We start from the raw sequence: 22988 nt of genomic DNA, 5'->3' as shown, positions 1-22988 counted from the left end.
GATAATCTCTCATGAAAGCGACCTCATGCTGGAGTATGAGAGGAGTGTAAGATGCCTTCCACTTAATGAGAAAGAAGCAGCAGAGACAACATGAGGTGAACTGACTGCAACCCCCACCCCTTGTCAGTGGGCCCACTAACTGATGAAAAATTTGTCTCTTATGTTTTTATGACTTTTCTGGGAAACAAGCTAAAGCTTTGATGCACCAAGCATCAACCACCATTTCAGATAGGAAAATGCAAGTGAAGTCAGGAAATCCAAATAAATTGACAAATCACTGCTGTATTGATAGTGATTAATTATGATGCCTGTATTGTTGCATTTTATGTCTGCATATATGCAAAACAGTTGATGAAACAACGCTCTTCATACATATACATTCTACATATACATTCTTATTCTTATCATTAAACCTTTTTCTATTATATTTGATTTCTCATACTGTGACAAACAACAGGATGTGCAAGTGTCATACAAAATAGTATTAATTTTTAATTTCATCGATCCAGACTTAATCCTAGGCTAGCAAGCAGGGAGTTTTTTTTTTTGATGATGAACAAAAAGTTCATATTTTGTGTCATAAAGTGACATCCGTTCATGGAACAGATTTTAAAAACAAAACATTCAGGAGAATAATAGAAATAAATTCCTGTAATGCAATACACAGATTTCAAAAGGCTTACTACAATGGCAAATAGTATCCTCCTGCAATGTAAACATTGGCATTGAGATATTTGTTCTCAGAGAAACCAAGATTGTACCTGTGGAAATGTTCCACTACAATGATTTTGTATTTCATACTGGAAGACTAATGATAATGCAGAATTTTCATGTGAATAGCACTGTGCAATTTTGCTGCTTGACATCATGCAATACTAACATTTTTCCTTTACTGTCATTACAATGGCGTATTGTGATTTTCTTAAAATAACAGAATATGAGCTGGAGACAACAGGAGGGCTGGGATTTAGGGTTTGGGGAGTAAATCTCCAATGTTTAAAATAATTGGCAAACTAAATGCCAGATATATTGTTGAAAAAACTCCCTAAATTATTTATTATTTATAACAACAGTGACAGCAATAATGTGGCTTTAATGGAGTTAAGGAATCTGTGTTTAATAGCATGCTTCCTGATAGTGAATTTTTAAGGTCTTTTGGTGGATCTTTTGAAAAAAAAAATAAATAAAAGGAAGAATAGGCACTAATTTAGCTTGAAAAAATGGACCAAACGTTCCTCTCTAAAAAGTAGAGAAACATTCAGTGTAATCAAAACCACTGTAAGTTTATTCTCTGTTCTATTTTCTAGTTAGTATCACCTAAAATCACCTAAAACAAGCAGTTGGAGTGTCAGAGGGGAATTTATTCTTAAACCAAACAGAGGACAATTTTGGGTATACAGCCTGCTTCCGTCTGACACCCCACCCAAACGAAAACCAAAGCACTACCATTCTGTAACCTCGTGGCACTGACAAGAACCCAAAACCATCAGCCACAGGCCAAAACTTCCAAAATATAACTCTCTGAGTAATTTATTCAGGCAGGTAAGTCAGCTAGGCAGGACAAGAATATGTTGTTGGCTGATGACCACACAGATAAATCCCAGTCTCCTAGGCTGTAATATTTATCAGAGGATTGGGAATGCAATAGTGATAGTTCTTCAAATTTAAGGGCAACTTTCCTATAATCTCCAATGTAGCCAGGACTGTATCTAAAATTTGAAGTCATCTGCAGGACTGTATCTAAAATCTGCATCATTAGAAACAGGACAGTGGAAGAAAAATTAATCTCTTGTATCTCCTTAGTTTTACCTACTTAGTTTACATGCTTTATTTCAAAATCCTTCTCTCAGCTCACCTTTTTCCCCTTTCTATGAAATTAGAAGTAGAGTTAAAAACACTGAACTTTCTGTGTTTAGGCTCTGAATAACATTGTACTGTGATTATGACTCACAAAAAACTCATTCTATATTTCTCACTCCATTATAATGTCAGTTTATCATTCAAAGAAAAGTAAAAATTATGGAAGCTGATGCTGTGTACATCTTGCAGAACATCTGAAAAAAAAATTCTGTATTTTTGAAAAGTATTTGTGAGTGACATTATTACTTCAAAATATTTTTACTTTATTTTGTTTTAGTTTGAATGTATTTTGCTTAGTATTCCCTTTATTTTTAATTTTAATCTATTTAGCCCAGAAAGGGTAAAATGCAAAACCAATACAAAAGCCCCAAAACAAAACTCAACCCTCAAAAACAAAAACAAAATCAAACAAAAACAAAACAAAAAACCAAACGAAGAATCAGATAAACCCCAAACAAAACCAAAAAACCCAACCATAAAAGAAATAACAAAAGAATTTAAAAACATAGTTAGAAAAAAAGCACACTTTTAGACAATAAGTGTTAATACATCAAATTTAGCCCAAAACTCAAATAATTTCTCTAAAATGAGCATGCTTTTGTCATGACCACAGAACACACATTCCACAAATTATCTGACATCTCGTTTGCTGCCATGTGTAAGAAAATACAAAGATATTGATAGAAAATACTTTTTTTTATTAAAAAGATATAAGGAAGATTTGTTTGAACCAGTAAACCTGCTCCTACACTAAATATATCTGGCAAGGATCAGCTGAAGAAATAGACTTGGAGACTGCTGCTGACTAGGAATACAATGGTTTCTATTACCTCAAAGACTGAAGTACAAACAGTATTTTCTTTCCACAAAGAATTCATTGACCAATTCAAGTACGAAGAAGTCTTAACATTGATCTCAGTGGATCTTCAGCAAGAGCTTTTTATGAGGAAGATATGTGATGTACAATATAAAAACAAAAGCCAGATAACAACAAGATATATATCTGTGTGATTGTACTTTGAAAAAGAAATAACAGACCACTTTGTAGAAAGCCATGCACAGGCTAGACAAAATTGATGATTTTCTAAATCTCTCTCCTGATGGATGAGGCTCTGGTCTCAAGACAACTGGTGACACTTATTCTGCTCCTATGTGCACACAGCACCCTTGAGAAACTAAAACTCAATAAAGGATGATGTTTGAATTAGATATTAATTTCTGAAATTGTAAGTTGGATAACCATAAAAGTTACCCTAATCAGGAGTAACATTTAAGTAAGATGTTACAGAGGAATGCCACAAATGTCTGAAACCTTCCCTGCCTTTTCATGCAGTAACTTATTCTTCCTTTAATCTGGTTGCTATCTCTGGTAGTCTGAATCGGACTGTATGAAGTGAAATTTGTGAAATGAACCAATGAAACATCACAACCATGTGTGAAGGGCACCATGTCTTTGTACTTCCTCCATCTGCAAATTAAAAGAGTGGTTATACCTTTAAGAAAAATAACTATTCTCTTTCTAACAGGGCACTGTCCTGTGTAAGTCTGTTGTCCATAGCTTGTTTTTCAAGGTGATTTAAATCCCTGCAGATCTCACCACAGAGGTAAAACCCTGATACTTCTCATGGGCATATTGCTGAATCAGCCAATGAATGTGCCCATGCTATACATCACTTTGGCACCATTGAAGAATTATGGGACATCACATGGTCTTGCAGAAATAAATCACTGCTTAACAGTCTGTGCTCATGTATTTATGAAGTCATTTGAAATATCTGCATGTAGCCATTAGTACTCTGAAGAGAGTGTATATGCAGTTAATGAACCACAGAACTATGTTACAGCTGAGATAGATAGTTTTCAAATTGATAATTAATATTTTGGATGATTGCTTTATGCTATCTGCAACGCATTGCAATGATATTTCCAATCATGCCTAAATACTGAGAGTGGCAGTTGTAGTCCCACGCAAATACACAGGTACTTACTATACCAAAATTATTAAAGCAGATTATTTATATCTAAATATAAAAATATAATAATAATAATATAAAAATTATGGGCCAAATCATCTTCAACTGCACCAAAAAAATGTATTTAAATAATGCCCTAGAAACCAGTGTGTAAATAATAAGGCTAGAATAAGTTTTGCATATTTCCAATCTATATTTATTTTCAAATTAATATTTTGAACACACCTCTCTAGAACATCATGACATGTACACACTGAACTACACACACCTCCTTTAATGTTAATGGTAATGCATATGTACAGTGAGGTACACATGTGTGTAATTCAGACCATATTTAGTGGAGTTGGATTTGGGAGAGGAAAGGAAGTTCCTTTTTTTTTTAAGAACAAAGCCAGCAGGTTCTTTATTAGACTTCTCAAAAAATAGTCCACCACTAAGTGTTCACCTTTTTTATACAATTCAACTTTTATAATTGAACATCAATTAGACTTCACAGTAAAATAAGACATGGGAAAGTGGAAAATCTATACTCCTGTAAGTTGTTTGCACTAATCTATTCTTCTGTCAAGTTTTTAATCAATATTATATTTTATTTTTAAAATGGAAAAGAGTGAAAGTGGTTTGATGAGTTTTTTAATCAAAACAATCAAATTTTGATATAAGAAGTGCCTTAGAATGAGTTTGCAAGTTTCTCTAAATTTCATGGACATGAGATATTTAGTATGCTTAAATATAATAATTAGAGACATCTAACCCTGAAATTTTGTCACTCATTTAAATCAATTGTACAAGCTTAAGAATGTAATAATAGATACTGAACACGTGTTCCAGAATTTAGTCAAAAAGCACAAGCAAGTGTTTCTAAAAATATCGCTGATCTCACTGACCTGTTGGGTTATTTGAAATCCATTGAATATATAAGCTATTTCTATGAAGAAAATATTGTACTGATTGATTACTGACAGATTTTAAAAAGTTCTAAAAGTTAGTGAGGAAATTTGCTTTTAACCTGAGTTAATTTTTTTTTGCCAATAGTTGCCATTAGAAAATATGATTGACAGAGTAATAATCTAAATAACTGCATTTCTCTAAAACTAGAGATATAAGAGAAATTTCCGCTTACATCTTTAGGAATACTTCCCCTAACTCCCAGTGCTTCATCTCTGCCCTTCTGCAGGGCTATATGGCTATCCAATGGCTCTTTATTCCTGTTTTTGCTTCCAAAGTCCCTTCTGACACTAAACTTGCCCTTACATTTGTTTTTACATTTGTTAATGAAACCATCTAACATCCACAAATTAGATATAAGGCTTTGCATCTTTTTTGTTTTGATTATTACTATCCCATGAAGTGCCAGAATATGGCTATATATACACTTGCATCTATATAACGCTCTCTTTTATATATATATATATATATATATATTAATCCTTGAACTAGTGAAAAAGCAAATTTCCATTTTATTTTCTTTTATGAATAAATTTAGTACTTCTAAATAGTTTCAAATGTGGATTTAATGGAAATAAAACTATATTCTACGCAAAAAGAATTTCTGGGTTATTTAATCTATCCCTAAGTTTTTTAAACATATATAATGGCAAAATTCCACTGAGGAATACTGAAGGTTTTCATGTGAACTCCACTGGGCTGCTCAGAGGGTGCAGATACACAGTTTCCTTCTCTCTGGCAGGATCTGTATGGACAGGTTTGGGGGAAGGAAGGTTTAGTGAGGAGCAACTGGAGGTGCCAATACTGCACTGGAGGTGCCAATACTGTACATCTACCCAGCAGTTCGTTCAGGGGTGCTACTGTCCTGGTTCACCAGGTCTGCTCTTCTCCCCTGCTCCCAGAGGAGCAGGTCCTGCTTGAAAGCCAGAGGATTTGTTTCAAGACCCCAGTCTTTCACTGTGATGGAATCCCAGGCAGCTCTTGAGTTCTTGAGCACCTTGACAAACATATACTTTCAACAAGCCATGTCAGGCTCAAAGAATATTTTTTTTTTACCAATATAACTTTTTGGCTTTAAAGTGTGTAATGAACTGAGTATAAAGCAGTTTCACATCCAGAAATTTCATGTTTTATAAAAACACAGCATACAATATGCTGTCAACCCTGACATATTATTTTCATGCTACCTAATCCTAGGCAGATGCTTAGTCTAGTATTCATACTTAACTCTGCTGCAAGACTTTCATTACAGATAAAAGAAAATCTTCAGAGCTTTCTTTGAAGCCCAGTGAAATTTAATTGCAACTGTCTTAAACAATATGTAGAACAGTTTTGAATACAAACTTTTGTTGGGTAGGAATGACACATTAAAACCAAATTGTAAAAGTTATTAGAGCAAAGATTTAATTGCAGTTATTTACTGTCTTGTATCAAGACACCCAGAGATGGACATGGACATCAAGTCTACCTCTGACTTTTAACTATTGTATTAGAAGTTTTTTAGCATTTTAATAGAGTACACAAAATATATCTCAGTTACTGTAACCAGCCATGTCCAATTTATTAAGTAATTTGGATGACTAGTAGCTACCATGATATCAAAGCAGTTGATGTTGAGGCATCATGGGTAACAATATTTTCATAAACTGTATTTCTTCAGAACTCTTACTTCCAGGACCAATTATGCCTAAGTGTGAGAAGGGAGATAATTGTTAAAATTGTGTGTTTTCCAATTAAAAGCTTAAAAAAAAAAGCCAAAAAATGCAGTGTATTGGCCAATCTTTTAGTCTACTATCTTCGTTTGGTTTAATTGCCAAAGATACTATGAATAAGAGTAGTTTCAACAAGCAAGCCACATTTTTGCAAAGCAGATTCCCACCTCAGGAACATCTCAACAATTCACATTCATGTACACATGTACGTGCACTCTTCTAAAACAGAAGTTAAAGTCTCACTACTTCACTGTGAAGATATGCCTCATAGAGATATGCTTCCCTAAAGCTTTCTCTTTCCCATTACCTGTCAAACCACATATACTGTACACTGAAACACTCCACATAAAAAAACACCTAAGCAAGTCTTTTTGATGATGTAACAATTTTTTTTCCAAATTTTCTTTTAATCTTGTCCACTCGTGTTTCCTAAACCCCAAATATTAAAAAAAAAAAAAAAAAAAAAAAGGGTTGGGAAAGTTTAAAGCAATCCCTGCAAGAAGTCAACCAAATATAGCTCGCTTTGTTAACACCATCCCACAGTGAAAAGCTGTAAAAACTGGTAATATCAGACATACAGGATGCACAAAGTCCTGTAGTGGATGTGAAAAAGTGAAAGAGAAGCATTTCCAAGGGTGTTTTACAGAATCAAGAAATTGTAGAATGTTAAGGGGCTGCAATAGACCTTAAAGATCATCTTGTCTCAGCTTCCCCTACTGTGGACTGGGACACCTTCCACTAGACCAGGTTAATGGTGGCTTTATCCAGCCTGGCCTTGGACATGGCCAGAAATGGGACATCCACAACATCCCTGGACACTCTGTGTCTCATCTCCCTCACAGCAAAGAATTTTTTCCTAATATTTAACCTAAATTTCCCCTTTCAGTCTGTAATCATTACTCCTTATCCTGTCACTACAGCTGCTGATAAAAAGTCCCTCTCTGGCTTCCTTGTAGACTCCTTCCAGATAGTTGTGCAAGTATTATAGAGCAGTTTAATAAAAAGGTTTTTTCCCAGTCTTGCCACTGTGACTTCCTAAGCTGATGGCTCAGTGTTGGCCCAGTTTGACCAGACACAGGAGGCAGCAAGGGTCACCCTCCAGCTCCCCTGGGGGTTAGGAGGGAAAATTTGGGTCTGGCCTGTAGCCATAGGAGAGACTTGAGTGGCAATAACAGAACAAGGAGTTGACTTCTGTAGGGGTTTTTAATCCAGGTTTATTAGGAGACTCCAGAGAGGCTCCTGAGCCAGGGGAAAACACCCTGCAGAACCCCAAATGCCGCAGAGCAACAGTATTTAAACAGGGGTGTAAACAAGGGGATGGTCTTTCCACAGACCAATGGGGTGACAATGAGGAGTGGAAGCCAGGGTGATGGGCATGGACAGGCACCAATAGAGAAATTGGTAGGAGGGGACCCTGGTGTCTTGACCTATCACTTGATGCCCCTGATGGAACTTTCTAGATGGAAGGGAAGGGCTGTTGAGTGACAGACAGACGCAGGGGCGGGTTCACAGGAATGACTCAGAAGGTTCTAGGGACTAGGGGTGGAGGAAAGACAGGATTAGCATTGGAATGAGAGGAGGCAAGGGAGGGCAGGACCACTCAAATAGGGGTACAGGGTTAAACCACTTAACAGAATTGAGAAACACAACACAACACAGTCTTATACTTTGAAAGTTGAATTCCACTTTCAAAATATTTTTAAAGGAAATCCTTAAGGAAAAACAAAACACAACAACATAATCCAGGGATGTTTATCCTGAAGAGCTCCCTTCTAGATATGTTATGCAGGACATGACAGATAACTGCCAGTTTAAGAACCATCATGAAGCTGCCTATTAAAGTGTTTGCATTTGAGAGTGAGAATGAAAGCAGTAGGAGATAGTTCACATGACAGAACTCATGCATGTCTCCTTTTATCAACAAACAAATGAACTAGGAAAGATTCACACAGCACAACAAGGGCCACATGAGTATTTGAGCAACTGTGTATAACAAGCTAAAATTAACTGCATATAAAAATTGTCAGTTTGAGACTACCTTCTGAAAAAGAGAACAATGGGGACCAAAGCAAACTGCCCAGGCTGCTTACGACTGATAATGTGTGATTCCCAGTTAGTAGTGGGTAGACACTCTATTCCTGCCCACAAAATCTTAAAAGAGCTAGAGACAAGGTAAAGGAGGAAATAAAATAAATATTTTCTTCTTTAAACAGATGGTTAAAAGAAGAAAATAGTTGTGCAGCAAGAATACATACCTTTGCTTCACAGCATATTACAATATAAGGCAATTTACTGCAGGATCTGGGAAGTGTTTTTTCTTTAGAATGTACCATAATGATTCTTTTTCTCCATTTTTCTGTTTGTTTGATGATTTCCTTACATCTGCCAGACAACAATGCATTTCTATCTGAAGTAGCAAAATAAGGTGGGAAATAATTTCCTCATGCTATTTCTGTGTTGCTTGTAAATCTAAGCCTTTCTGGATACAAACTCCACTGCACAGGCTGGGAAGTGAATGCAACCTCATATACAATCATTTCATGCTTCAGTTATGCTTGATTTTTCATGCTCTTTGAACCTTAATTTAACTGTGAAGTTCACTTAATTAGAATTTGGGCTTTGGGAGTGCTTTTAAAGAATGTGTTTGTGTTTTGATTTGTTATTTAATCTTGTTTTCCAAGGGTAATGAAGAAAATCAGGATTGAACTGAGTGGCCAAGTATAGCAAAAGGAATTTCTTTCACATTTCCTTCATCCTTACTTCATTAAACTGAAATATTTCCTTGTTTGAGGCATTACCACTTTTATTCCTTGTAGGGTACTTGTGGCTGATATGCCTCATCCCAAGAAATTATTTCAATAAAATGCAGACTTCAAGTTACCTCTAAATTTAACTGCAGTACTCTATAAAATTGAATTTAACATTATAATGAATTCCTGAAATCCACAACTTGTCAATCAAATAATAATAACTTATATTTCTGAGCAAAAATAAATAAAAGTTACATGCCCATCAGAAGAAAAATAAATAAATCAAGAGTTTTGAAATAAATATAAGTTCTCTCATCATCTCTAATTGTCACTTGCTCTAGATGTCAAACTAGTAGAGTAGCAGAATCTAATTTCCTTGTTTGATTCACCATGAAATTAAACTGAACTGACAATTTTTATTTTCACCTGGCAAATTCTTCCAACACTATTTAAATCTATCTAATCAAGTACAGTTATCTGCTTCATACACTTGTCTCTCTTACCACACCTCTGATTTGCAGTATCCCACATCCACAGCTTCCTCTGACAGCCTGGCATTGGAATACATTTATGGTCTTGCAAGGTGTAAAGGAATGCACTGACATAGTTAGCAAAGCTGCCAGTGAATGTATAAAGTCATAGATCTACCTCTGAAAGGTGGTGGGCAGGAAGGAAAAATAAAAGTTTTAGAAGTATGGGAAGCAAAACAAACATTCAGAAAAAAAATCTCTATTATTATATTTAAATGCATTACAAACATTTCTAAAGTTTTTTCTTCATAAATAGGTAGTCTATTTTTGTTAACACTTTGCTCATCAAAAATATGGGAAGCAATAATTGATATCTAAACTGTTTCATATATGTTAAACATAGCAGGTGCAATACCTCCATTACGCAATGAATTTGGCATCGGACTATATACAAGGATATTTCTTAGCTGGGAGAGCTGTAAACCCAACTCTGATATTTCTGACTGTAACAACTTGAGTTGCCTGTAAAGAGATGTGTCTGAGTATCCATAAACTATATTTTCCCTCATAAATAATTCAGAATTTGAAGTCCAATGGTTACATCCCCCTCTGAAACAGAGGAGAACTAAGACTACATATAATATGAAAGATATTTGACCTCTTATACTCTGCTGTAAATTAAAGCTTCTGTCCTTTTGACATTGACAGCAGAGGCTGTGATGCGTGATGTAAATAGTGAGAAGGAGTCTGTGTGTACTTGTCTGTAAACACATAAAATGTGATTATGCTGGGGAGCAACCTGCTGGGGAGCAATCTGAAGACTCTTTCCTCTTTCCTAGGACAGAAGACACATCAGAGACCAAAGTATTGCTTCCTCAGCTCACCATTACACACCCCTGTTACCATTGAGAGGAGGGAGAAACGGGTCTCTGGGTTGCAATTTCTTCTTTGCAGCTCCCCCATAGTGAGGCAACTCATTGCAGACTCTGTTCCTAGGGCAGGACCTAGCTTAGCCACTTTAGCAACGGCTTTCTTGGCAAATTTTATCCAAGGACAAACTGTTCTTTTGTGAAAAAAATTCTGCAAAGATGTTAAAGGGAATGAAAGGCATCAAAGGGATTTAACTATCCTCTTCATCATTAAAGAAACACAGATATACTTATTTTTGTCTCACTTAAATTGCAGTTTTACTTTACACTGTTTGTTCCCACCCTTGAGGTTTCTTCTCTTAGAAGCTGCATGACACCCTTAAGTTTCCCTTCTAATGAGGTAAATCTACTAAATGTAAGTGAGTAATGGTGGAATAATAATATTTGACAAACAATTTACATTAGACCAAGGAGAAGAGTATCATCTGTCCTTGAATCAATTGAGAAATTACAATTTCATAATCACCCTGTGTCTAATCGCAGTGCCATTCCAGATAGATAACTAGGCCCAAAACATATTCTGGATATATTGGATATTGTGGAGATAGCTTGACTATTTTGAGGGGACAATTTTTCAGATTTTTAAGATGTACATATTCTGCCTCCCAAACCACATGCAAGCTCTTAACAGTGTCACACACCTTCCATTCATTTTTACCTGTCTGCTTTACAATTTCTTTTTCCTCTAGCAAAGAAAACAATTCACCTCAGCTCAATAAGCTGTGAACAATTTTTCCCACAAGGCTGCCAAATTGTTTCAGCTAAGACCACAAGAGTCTTTGTTTTCTACATTGCCTAACTGCAGTAATTTTCTTTCCAGGAACATTTCCATTGCCTTCTGTCTTTCTCCATCAACTTTCTGTGGTTATTCCCTACTTTTGGGAAATTCAAATCCTTACATGGCAACACAACAGAAGGAGCCTCTAGCAGATTATTTTAAGAAACTTTAGTGTATTTAACCAATCTCACCAGAATTTCAACTTTATACTGCAGATATTAAAGGAAGTTCAACTACTGCAAGTACTGAAGTTAGTACAAGATGCTGCATAAATGCCATAGTTTTACCATAATATAATATTTCAATCATTCTCTTATCCCGTACAAATAACACAACTTAATTCATCTTAACTAGATCTTTTGCTGTAGAAACACTGTAGAAGTGTTAAGCTGATACAGAATTAAAAATGCACTTTTGTAGTGCACTTAGAAATCAGTCTCTATTCTTTCGTTGGAAATGACATGATAAGTCTATATTCCTTTACAAATGCTTTTCCTGTTGAGTAAATTAATTCAGTGCCTTGGAAAGAAGACTTACATGACATTCATGCCTGGTGGGACCCCTTTGAAGTTGACAGAGTAAAAGCATAGATTGACTTGGCCCCACACACACAGACAAGTCAGATTGCCAGGGCATTAGACCAACACTATTTTATGGTGTAAGCCAAGAGCAAGTAATGAGAAAAAGACAATGGTTTATTTTGGAAAAAAATGTTTTATGCTTGTAGTGTCCAGAGAGTTAACAATATTATTTGTCTTCTAAAAAGAAGTAGATTTTGGAAATAATTAAGAATAGAAAAAGTTCTAAAAAAAATAACTTCTGTGTTTGGAAAAAGAAAAAAGGAAAACCAACCTAATATAACATGGAAAGTTTATTCCTGTACTACCACAATTAATGTGCTACCAGAATTAGTGAAGCAGTCTTCTTTTAAGACATAGACACTGCAATAAGATAGTTTATCTAGTACTAGCCAATGAAATGTAGCTGAAAAAGTAAAAAGTTGCATGTAGTTACAAAGCACACTATTTCCTGAAACACCACATGGTTCAAGAAGCAAATGAAACCAAATACACTAGAAAAGACTAAAACTTCAAATACTGAAAGCCAAAACACGCTGTCCTTGCTTACCCAAATACTTCCAACTAATTGCAATATGATGGCTTTCCAAGTGTGGTTGGCAGATTTGAGTGTATGCATTTCCTTTTTCAGAATTTGAATAATCAACAACACACAATCACACTTTCCAACAATAAAAATAGTTTAGAATTTAACTCTAAGTGGAAATACATTTATTTCACGTTGATGATATTAATGTTAATGTTAAAGATGCTAACCTTCCACCATTACAGGAAATTTTAATGTCACTGTAACTGACTCTCCATACTGCAAAATCACTTGAGCAAAAAGATGACCAGAAGCTCTTAATGGGGATGCTCTAATAAATCCTCCTTCTACTAGAATGTAGAATGCCAAGTTCATTCAAGTTCTAAATCAATTCATGTTCACAACATTTTTACCTCTAAACTGCAGACATGTGTAACAGATTGATTGTTAAATGGATAAAAAACTGTCTGGATGGCCATGTCCAGAGTTCCTCAAAACTCATATGGCAACTAAAAAGGAGTAGTGTTCCTCAAGGATCCAGTACTATTTCAGATCTTCATTAAATAGTGGGTGGGATTGACTGTACCCTTAACAAGTTTGCAGAAGATGCTGAGCTGAGTGGTGCAGTGGATTCACCTGAGGAAAGGGACACTGTCTAGAGGACTTTGACAGACTTGAGGAGTGAAGTGCTCTGTGGTCTCTGTGGAGACCACATTGCATCTTTTCAATATATAAAGGTGGCCTACGGGAAAGACAAAGCCAGACTTTTACCAGGACCTATAGTGGTAGGAGGAAGGGCAGCAGTAGATTTTGACAGGATGCCAGGAAGACGTTAGACTGAAAAAACTTGCTGAGAGAAGTTGTGGAATCCCTGTCATTCAAAGTGTTCATAGTCAGGTTGGATAGGGTTCTGAGCAACCTGACCTTGTGAAAGATGTCCCTGGTCACAGCAGTAGGGTTAGACTAAGGCCCTTAAAAACCCAAATAATTTTGTGATTCTATGATTCATGTAATTCTACACTTTTATACTGGTGATGGCCTATATGATCTATAGTGTTTAAATTGCTTAAGGAGAAATAAGCAAATTAAATCCTCTCTCCCACTTAACAGGAAATAGGTCTGAGAAGAGGAGGAAAATTCCTGAAACCAGTTCTAGTCACTAATGTAATTGAGAATGTTAGTAATTAATTTTTCACAGTGTTTTTTCATTTAAAAAAAAAAAAAAGTCTTTCAAGCAATTTTCTTTTTCCTACTTACAGTATATATTCTTTTGGGTTAATTAGGGCAGTGGGGCTAATTGACAGGCTTTATATTGTTACAGTACATAATAGGCTTTAAAATAAATTAAAGGAAAAATACTAATCAAGGAAAATACTCTTTAAACTTCCTATTGATAACTCTTATTGAAATAAAAAATATGTATTTGGTACTTTAGGGAACAAAAATCAAAACATGGTTTATGTAATCCTTCCTTGGACAGTCAATAAGGTTATGTTGATTCAAAGTTCTTCTTAATGATAAAATCCTCAATAAGCCTTGCATTATGAATTCGTGATTAAAGACAAAAGAAAAAGAAGTTGATTGCATTTTTCTTCTGTCAGGAGCATCATGACAAACAGATATTTTAAATTCAAAGTACATCTGCATCAAACACAACATGCAGACTTCTGTAATTAACTCAATAAATTCATCACTCTGCCTTAATTACAATGCCACTAGCTAGCATTAACTTAAACTGTGGTTCCAAGATACAGAAAGATATTCCTTCCTCCCACAGGCTAATCCTGTTTCTTCTCATTTGTTAAGTTGGTTTGTTTTGTCCTTCATTTTGGGGTTTGGATTTTTCTCGGGGGGCAGTTAAAAGGGTTACTTTATGATTTTTTGGGGGGTTGGGATTTTTTTTAATGTGGATCTATTTTGTTAACCACTGTACAGAGTGATTCTAATGACTCTTAGCTCACATATAGGAAAATATAGTTGGAGAGGAGCTACTTAAATTGTCTTCACCTCTCAAGGCCATTTTAAATTTACATTCAAATGCAGCAGTTTTTTCTTGCAAAAACACATTTCGAGAAAATGAAATGAATAATTTTAAAACATTATTTCAAAGGGAAACCTTCTTAGACTCAGAATCGCATATAACTGTTTAAACTTTGGATCAAAGACAACATTTGCAACATGCAAAATTATGCATGTGAACAAGATAAAAATGTTATTTCAGTCATTATTCACTGCAACACTGGAAAGATGGGTATGTATATATTGATATAATGCTTTGCCCCAAATTTGCTTTGTAATTTTTGCACATTTAAAATGTGTGATGCATGGTTCAGGCTTCAAATACCTTTTCAGAGAGTAAAAGGATAGTCTAAAGGATATGCAATAGACAATACTTAACTGTCAAAAATTAACAAGTTGCCTATGCTGATAAAATTCAATGTTTGGTATGTGGCAGAACATGATGGAACATGTCTTTAAAGAAGAATTGAACAGTGAATTTCTCACTGTGTTCTGCACCATGTAATAACTGCAAATATTCCCCCCCCCCAAAAAAAAAAAACCACAAACAAACAAACAAAAAAAAAGAAATCCCCACAAAACCAGGAAAAAAATTTAAACAAGAAGGTTATTCAAACTTAGAAGGGAATTAGGAAAAACAGACTTCAAAATTAAACCAAAAATTTTATAAGCAAGTATTAAGGAGTACACAATGGTTCCTCTTTATATGTTCAAATTTCTCAAGTATTTTAAATTATCCATTCCCTCTTCTTGTGGGTTCTTATTTTCAGCAAACAACATAAGAAAGTAAAGGAGCTTGTAAATTTTGTGCTTATATGGGAGAGTGAAATGTAGGAGTAATTGTTCAGTCATCTATCACATTAATAAGAGGCTGACATTTCTTTTTATTGGGATGGATAACGGTGACACAGTATGATGGGAACTGAAATGAAGTTTAGTATCCTAAAACAGATGGATGTATCATACAGTCTTCTACTTAATGACTACTATAGCAAATAAAGCCATTATAGCCGTCTTTGTGAAAATGAGCTTAAGAATACATACACATTTGAAACAACAATTGAAATACCAGTATGGTTGAAAACAATTATTTCACTAAATAAAATTTTCCTAACTAAGGAATTTTTTTTTTATCTAAGTGGTGGTTTATCTAAGAGCTTAAAAACCACCTACTCAAAACCTTGAAGAGTACATCCAGAGTTATTCTGGTGCTGTCCCCAAAACCCATTGCATCGTTGCAATATCAGCCTTTAAAAAAATGTAGTACTATGCAATTTAATTTTGCTAGCAGAGTACCCAAAATTAACTGATGAGGTAACAATCCTCTAATTTTATTTCTGACTCTTTTCTCAGCTTTTAAGCAAAACTGAGAGTAAAACTTTGACTGAAAGTAAGTGGCATAGTATGTCTGTTTTCAGTTATTCTTCACTAAGGAACGCTATAGAAATATTCAAAAGCTGTCTGGACATATCACAGCCTTGAGTGACATGCCCTGGAGACATGGAGTGGAGACACTGTTTGATGGACTAGATGACCTCCAGTGGTCTCTCCAACCTTACCCTTTCTGTGATTCTGTGAAAATGATTTCACTGTTCACAGCAGGGACAGTCATCTCTCCTTGGGGTCTGTTCACGTTTCCTGAATGTACTCAATATCTATGAGCTAATAATTGTGTGACAGTAAGAAGAGTTCTGGGAATAGTAATTATCTGTGTTTAGCATGGTCTTGTTACCTTAGTGTCATAAAAACTCTGAACTGTTGGTGTCAGTCCCTCATTTACAGTTCTAACATTGCTTAAGGATAATGGAAAGCCTTACACAAACTTGTAAAGCTTAACAAGACAAAGGCCTTTTAAATGGGCATTTTATGTGAGCTAAGTGAGGGGTGAAGCCTCCAGTAATAGTTCATATTTCATGGGGACTTGGTTTTCATGAAATCATATCAATGTCATCTTTTCATACATAATACAATATCAGTTCATTAGAATTCAACGCAGCACTGAACTTGGTCAGACTGAAGTGGGGCTCACAAACCTCATGTCCGATGCACAGATAACCAGATCTTATGAGGTGAAACTAGTTTTCAGTATCTGTACTGTTTACCTGATTGATTCCGTGTAGAAGTCACGTGGATTAATGTTTCCTGCATGGACTGCTGCTGTCATGCAAACATGACCTCATAACACATTGTCAGGAGTACTCCAGAGAGCTTACAGCAATCTAAAATCTTTTCACGGAGTGTGAAGTTCCATGTGAAATGTGAATATTTGATAAGCAGTTCCTCTTCTTGTGTCTTTCATTTTCAGAAAGTTAATCTTCTGTGCTCCACTGAATGTCGTGTCAAAACGATCTGGCTCAAAAATGCATCAGGTGAGCCCCAATATCACTGAGCCCCTGGGAACAGACAGGTTTCCTTTCCCATCCCTGGACAGCAGCATGAATGGGAGCAGCATATGTTGTGCTGCTCAGTCCCTTTAAAGGAGATGCACTTTCAGATACCAAGATAAAAATCCTTTTGAATTCAGTTATATTGCTCTCTGGTCCTTAGGGTTGGGTTCAGGTACAGAATATAAACCATTTTTCCTCTTGAAGAGGTGTTCTTAGCAAGTGGGCTTTGCTGTGTATGGAATCTATTTTGCCCATGTAACCTCTGTACATAATCCCAGTATTTCCCAGAACAATTTCAGGCAATAACAAGTTCCATGGATTATCTCAGCAGTGCTTTGCTATACCTCTAGCACTCAGCATTTTGCTGAGTGTCTGTCCCCACACTGTGAGGGATGACCTTATCTTTCACACCACACCAGTCAAATCTGTGTGATAATGCTGGCTGCTTCTGCTATTTATATTGAAATAAAACAATTCTTTTCTACATTCACATACCCAAATGTCAAGCCACAGGACTTTATGTGGCCTACAATTTGCTAGTCATGTTAGTGAATACTAACATCTCCTGCACAAATCATTCCTGAATTTAAAGCAATAGTTTAGTTTTTATGTGAGAAAAAATAGTTAGCCCACAACGTCTCAGGAACTGCCCTAGTATCTCACAATCCCCCAAGCAGCAGATGTTTACCCTTGCTCCTGGAAATAGTCTGGGAGAGGAAGCTCCAGAAAGACACCCTGAGTTACAGATATTCATTTCTAGATCAGCTTTAACGCAACTCACATCTCTTGCCCCATAAATCACCCCAAAGCCTTGATTGCTGCAGCTATTTGACAGCAGCTCTGTGTTGAATTTCTGGATTTGCAGCTATTCCAAATATTTTTCTATGTTTTGTAATATTTGATAGATTTAAAAAAAGGGAACATGTGGAAAAATGAAAGATAAAATATCAGTATTTTATTTCCGGGTAAAAGGGCTGACATTGCAGTTTAAGCAAAGCTTCTGACCTTGGTGCAAACACTAGATAATGCTGAATAATACAACACATCAAGGGAGAGATTTCAATTGTACTGTTTAAAAAGCATGAATGGTATTTGAAAAATTGGTCCTGAGCACTATTACTTTTCTTTAGTCTTTTACATATAGTCAAAGAAAAGTTTTCTCAAACACATTTTGGTAGATAGTAACACACAGGAATAATCAAAGTTTCCTTGCTTTAGACATTCTCACATCCGTTTTCTAATGATAATGTAATTTTGCTGGAGTGATGATGAGGGATTTTCCTTTTGAGATGTGTGCTTCCAGATAAGATTGCCCAGCATTCACTCCCATTGGGAGTGAAATGCCCAACATTTTCACTCCCAAACATATGATGTCAATGTTTTGTGCCTTTCAAGGGTTGGATGCAAACCATGGAATTAAAAAAGCGGAACCCTTCTCCACCTTGACTCTCAAAGAAGACAGCAACCTGCACAGAGGCTGAAAGACATAACTGTATGCCATATTCACTGTACAGTATCCTCTCTTACGCATTCACAGATCTGCTAAACATTATTAAACATTGGCTGTACAGTGCTGTGACGAGTCAAGTTTTAACAGGAAGCAAGAGCTTTTCTAAGCGTTTGAAAGGGGTAAAATGGAAGAATGAAACAATAAGATTTTATTTCCAGTCTGGACTACAGCAGTCATTTGACAGTGAGACCAGTGAACTCTCTTTAAAATTATTTTGAAGCTACACTGAGGCATAAAAATCATCAAGATGGAAGAGCAGAGCTGAAATATAAAAACAAGCTTTTCAGCAGAAGAGCCATTCTCCCCATTCATCACATGAGCTGAAAGACATGCTTCTTTCCCCCTAAACTCCCTTTAAAATTACTATTTATAGTACGTGTTGTACAGTCAGCTTGATCTACTAGTCCTTTTTTCAGTATTTAATCATACAAATTATTTTCAACACACTACTGAGTTTTGTTGCAGAAATACCACATAAAACACTGCACTTGACCACAGCTTGTCTTAGATTTTAGAATTTAAGTCCCTTGTAAGAGAACAAGGTACAACAGTAATTGAAAGTCAGCTCTCCTAAATTAAAAACAAAGAAACAAACAAAACCAGCAAAAAAACTGAACACAAAGCTATGCCAGAAGATGGTAAATACTTCCAGAACCAGATTTCTAGTCATATTTCAAAGCATTAACACCTAGATTGTCACATTACATACTGACAGGTAATCAACAGGTAAAAATGGGGGTAGACAATTGAAATACCCAGTCCAGTGAACCTGCTGATTGAAGATGTTCAGACTTCTCTAAATCAGATCCTTAAGACTAAATAGAACTTGGAATAGAAATACAATGCTCAGGACAAGAAGGAGTTGAAGCACTGGTTGATTCAGACATTTTGTCTGATTGACTGACCTGCTAGGTCCTGATGGTTCTGGTGACACTATTTGTCAACACTGAAGATTATTTCTCTTGTGATGTGTTTTCAAATCCTCAATTATTTTTTAGAAATCTCTAACACATATTCATTGTTTTGTTGCCCTTAGCCAGATGTACACCATTAAAATCATACATGTGTGATACAGGAGCTAAGAAGGTCCCATAGTAAGTTAAACATGAAGAAGCAAAGTCTCTTTTATCTCTAAATGTACTTCAACTTGCCTTAAACTACTTCATAAATTATAAATCCCCTCTGTATTGGATTGTAAGAGGCTATTTCTACTTGGGAATTTGAAAATTTCCCAACAAAGGCATTTATATGACAGTGCTACTTTTCAGTATCAGCAACATTCACCTGCTGTTTCACAAATTTTCAATAGCTACAGAAGTTGTTTATATCTTCTCTACGAAGTCATAATTGGTTAATGAAAAACTGTAAATCAGAAATTAATATCACTAATACAATTTCTTATGTGTTAGCATTCAGAAACACACATAATCACAGGATATGATTATATGCAGGTGCTTTTATTAAGAGCTCTGGGAGTTGGGGTACAAACCCAAATCTGACTCCGACATGGCTTTCAAGCTGAACATATTTTATATTCTATCGTTATATAACTTACATATTCATTATTAAACTTATATTGTTCTATTTTATACATTGACATGAGTTTCTTGTGATCTTTCTTAGGTCCCTGACCACAGTTTCTCATGATTATTCTTATGATTAAACAGTAATTATATTTAATTACTAAACAATCATCACATCTAACAATTATATCATTTATCACGTACTAGCTGCACAGGTGCAGTTCTAGCAAGTACTGGTTCTTCATGTGCTTAAGGTATTTATTTTTCCAGGGCCTACTAAGCTTAATTTTCCTTTTAACATTAAATCCCCATGATTTTAAACCCATTTACTATCATATGGACTAGACCTATTTCATCTTCCAGTTATATTTACATAATTGATAGTTCTCAGACTTACTTAAATAAGCTTTATTAGATCTTTAGAAATCAAAAATTGAAGTACACTAACTGTATTTATCATAGTCTCTTGAATATGTAGAGAGTTTTGTTGTTTTTTTTACTTTGTATTTGCACTTTTTTTTTTTTTGTTTGACTACTGGATTTTACTCTTCCAGGAGAAACAAATGTTGCTTTAATTGCACAAGTGTCATCTAACAGTCACAAGTACACGGGGGGGGCTATCCTGCATCTTGAATCTTCAGTCAGCATTTTGGCTCTGCTCAGACAAGGCAGTTAGATGCAGGTGTAATGTTAAACACCTAAACAGGTCCATTGGACATTAGCAACTTGATAGATAAGAATGGAGTTCTTAGTAAACATAAAATTTCCACCCCAATTGCAAAGATTTGCTTCATTTGTTTCATTGGGGTTTTTTCCTGCCTTATAGTGTTTAAGAATTTTTAAGGTTGTTTGTAAGGCATTTCCCAAATACCCAAGTACTCATAAGAAGAACACAACTGGTCTTGAAATGAACCTTTGCAGCCTGACCAGAAATGAAACGTCCTTAGTATTTTCTGCGCCTAATACAGTTCTCTAGTCCCACCTATGCCTTTCTTCATCTTGAAGTATACATAATTTCCTCTCCATGTGTTATATAAGTTGCATTTTTCTGACAAACCACTTCATGACTTGATGTCAAAATGCTGTTGCTCCTTTCTGAAAGCAACAGGTCAATCTTCCCAGTTCAGGAATTACTTGTGCCAAGTTTCAGGGGAATCTCTTTAAGAAAAACCAAACAAGAAAGAAAGAGGTTTGTTCTTTTGAGTTGTCTTTCTTTCAATGTTCACAATTATTTTATTTCTGGTTTCAACTTTACCAGAAAACATTCTCAAGATATTTTGACAGTGTGTACAACAAGGACTATATGAAGTAGGGAGAAATTGTCAGATATTTCATTTAAGACACAAAGCCATTTAAAAAAAAGTTTACTATTCTATCATATATATATATATATATTGTACTACATATAGAGCTCAAAGAGATTGATTAACAGCTTCAATTCATAACTGGATGCAACACTGGTACCATGAGAACAATATATTAAGCATATTTTAGTTCCATTTTTAGCATCTGTCCTGGTTTTGACTGGGATAGACTTAATTTCTCTTCAATCACTGTTACAATGCTGTGTTTTGGATTCAGAATGAGAATAATGTCCATAGCACACTGTTGTTTTGGTTTTTGCTAAGTCGTGTTTATTCCGAGTCTATTAATCTTTTTTCTTGTCTCATGCTCTGCCAGTGAAGAAGGATGCAAAAGAAACTGCAAGGGAGCACAGCACAACCTGAAATGATTGAAGGCATATTCCTGATCACAGAATGTCAATGTTTGTAAACTGGGGGTAGTTACCCAGAAAAGGGGCCTCATCTGAGTTTGTGAAGTGGGCTCTGAGATCTGAGTTTGTGAAGTGGGTACTGATCAACTGTATTGTGCATCACTTATGTGGGGCTCTTTTCCTTTCCCTATTTATTATCATTGGTATTTTTTTTACTCTTATTATTGTATTTTACTTTGTTTTTAATTATTCAGTAGTCTGTATCTCAACCTACAAGTGTTATTTTTATTCTCCTCTCCATTCCACTGGGATTTAGGGGAGAAAGTTGAGAAAGCAGTTTCATGGTGTTTCATCTCCAGCTGGGCTTAAATGACAACAACATCCCACATAGTGAAAGGTACAGGTATTGACATGTGACAATAAGGTATTGATTAGAAAATATCTGTAATGCCACAACTTCATATATTTCTCCCTTTTTTGTTCTCTCTTTCTCCCCGCTATATATTTAGGAATATAGCATGAAAATATACTGATATGTATGGATGGACATAAATATATGTGTGCACACAAAAACATACCTGCAAAAAGATAGGCCCGGTGAAAAATTCAGAGTCCATCACTACTTTTTTTGTTTTGTTTCTATGTCTGCCTTACTTGGAAAGGAGATTCAAGTAAATGCAACCACTCAGAAGGAATGCACAGAAAGCATTGCCTTGAGTCAAACATCGAAAAATTAAAGGTGTGCAAGCTTCTCTAGACATTTCTATCAACCTAATTCAGTACTGGTATACTGACCTACTGGTATGTCTTCATTTTTCTGTAAAAATCTAGACTATATGGACTGCACTACTTGGACTGCACTGGTCTGCAAGGGCTTTGTCATTTACATTAAAAATAATGGAAAAGCTTAGCTTCTCACACAGGTAAATGCAATATATGTAGAAGTATTTAAAGCATGTTGAAGACATAAAAGAAGCCATCTTCTGTTGGATGCACATCTGATTAAAAAAAACCAGGAGACAAGAGCAAGCAAGGAACAGAAATATTTTCCTGTTAACCAAGTGCAGTGTGATTTTATTTGGAAGCAGTAAATTATCAGTGCAATCTCTTCACTGGCTGTTGTGGTTAATCTGATTTGGACATGAATTCACTGCAATCACAGACTTTGTACAGGTCTGCCATATGTAAATTTAGGCAACATAAGAGTAATTTAAACAGGAACTACCTTCAAAATGTTACTAAATAAGCTTGATAACCCCTCAAAGCCAGCACCAACCATAGTTAATTTTGGCAATAAAATGTGTGAAGTTA

The sequence above is a fragment of the Lonchura striata genome, chromosome Z (genome assembly GCF_050655825.1).
Source record: "Lonchura striata isolate lonStrDom1 chromosome Z, ASM5065582v1, whole genome shotgun sequence".
NCBI classification, from domain to species: Eukaryota; Metazoa; Chordata; class Aves; order Passeriformes; family Estrildidae; genus Lonchura; species Lonchura striata.
Note: the sequence above shows the minus strand (reverse complement) of the source record.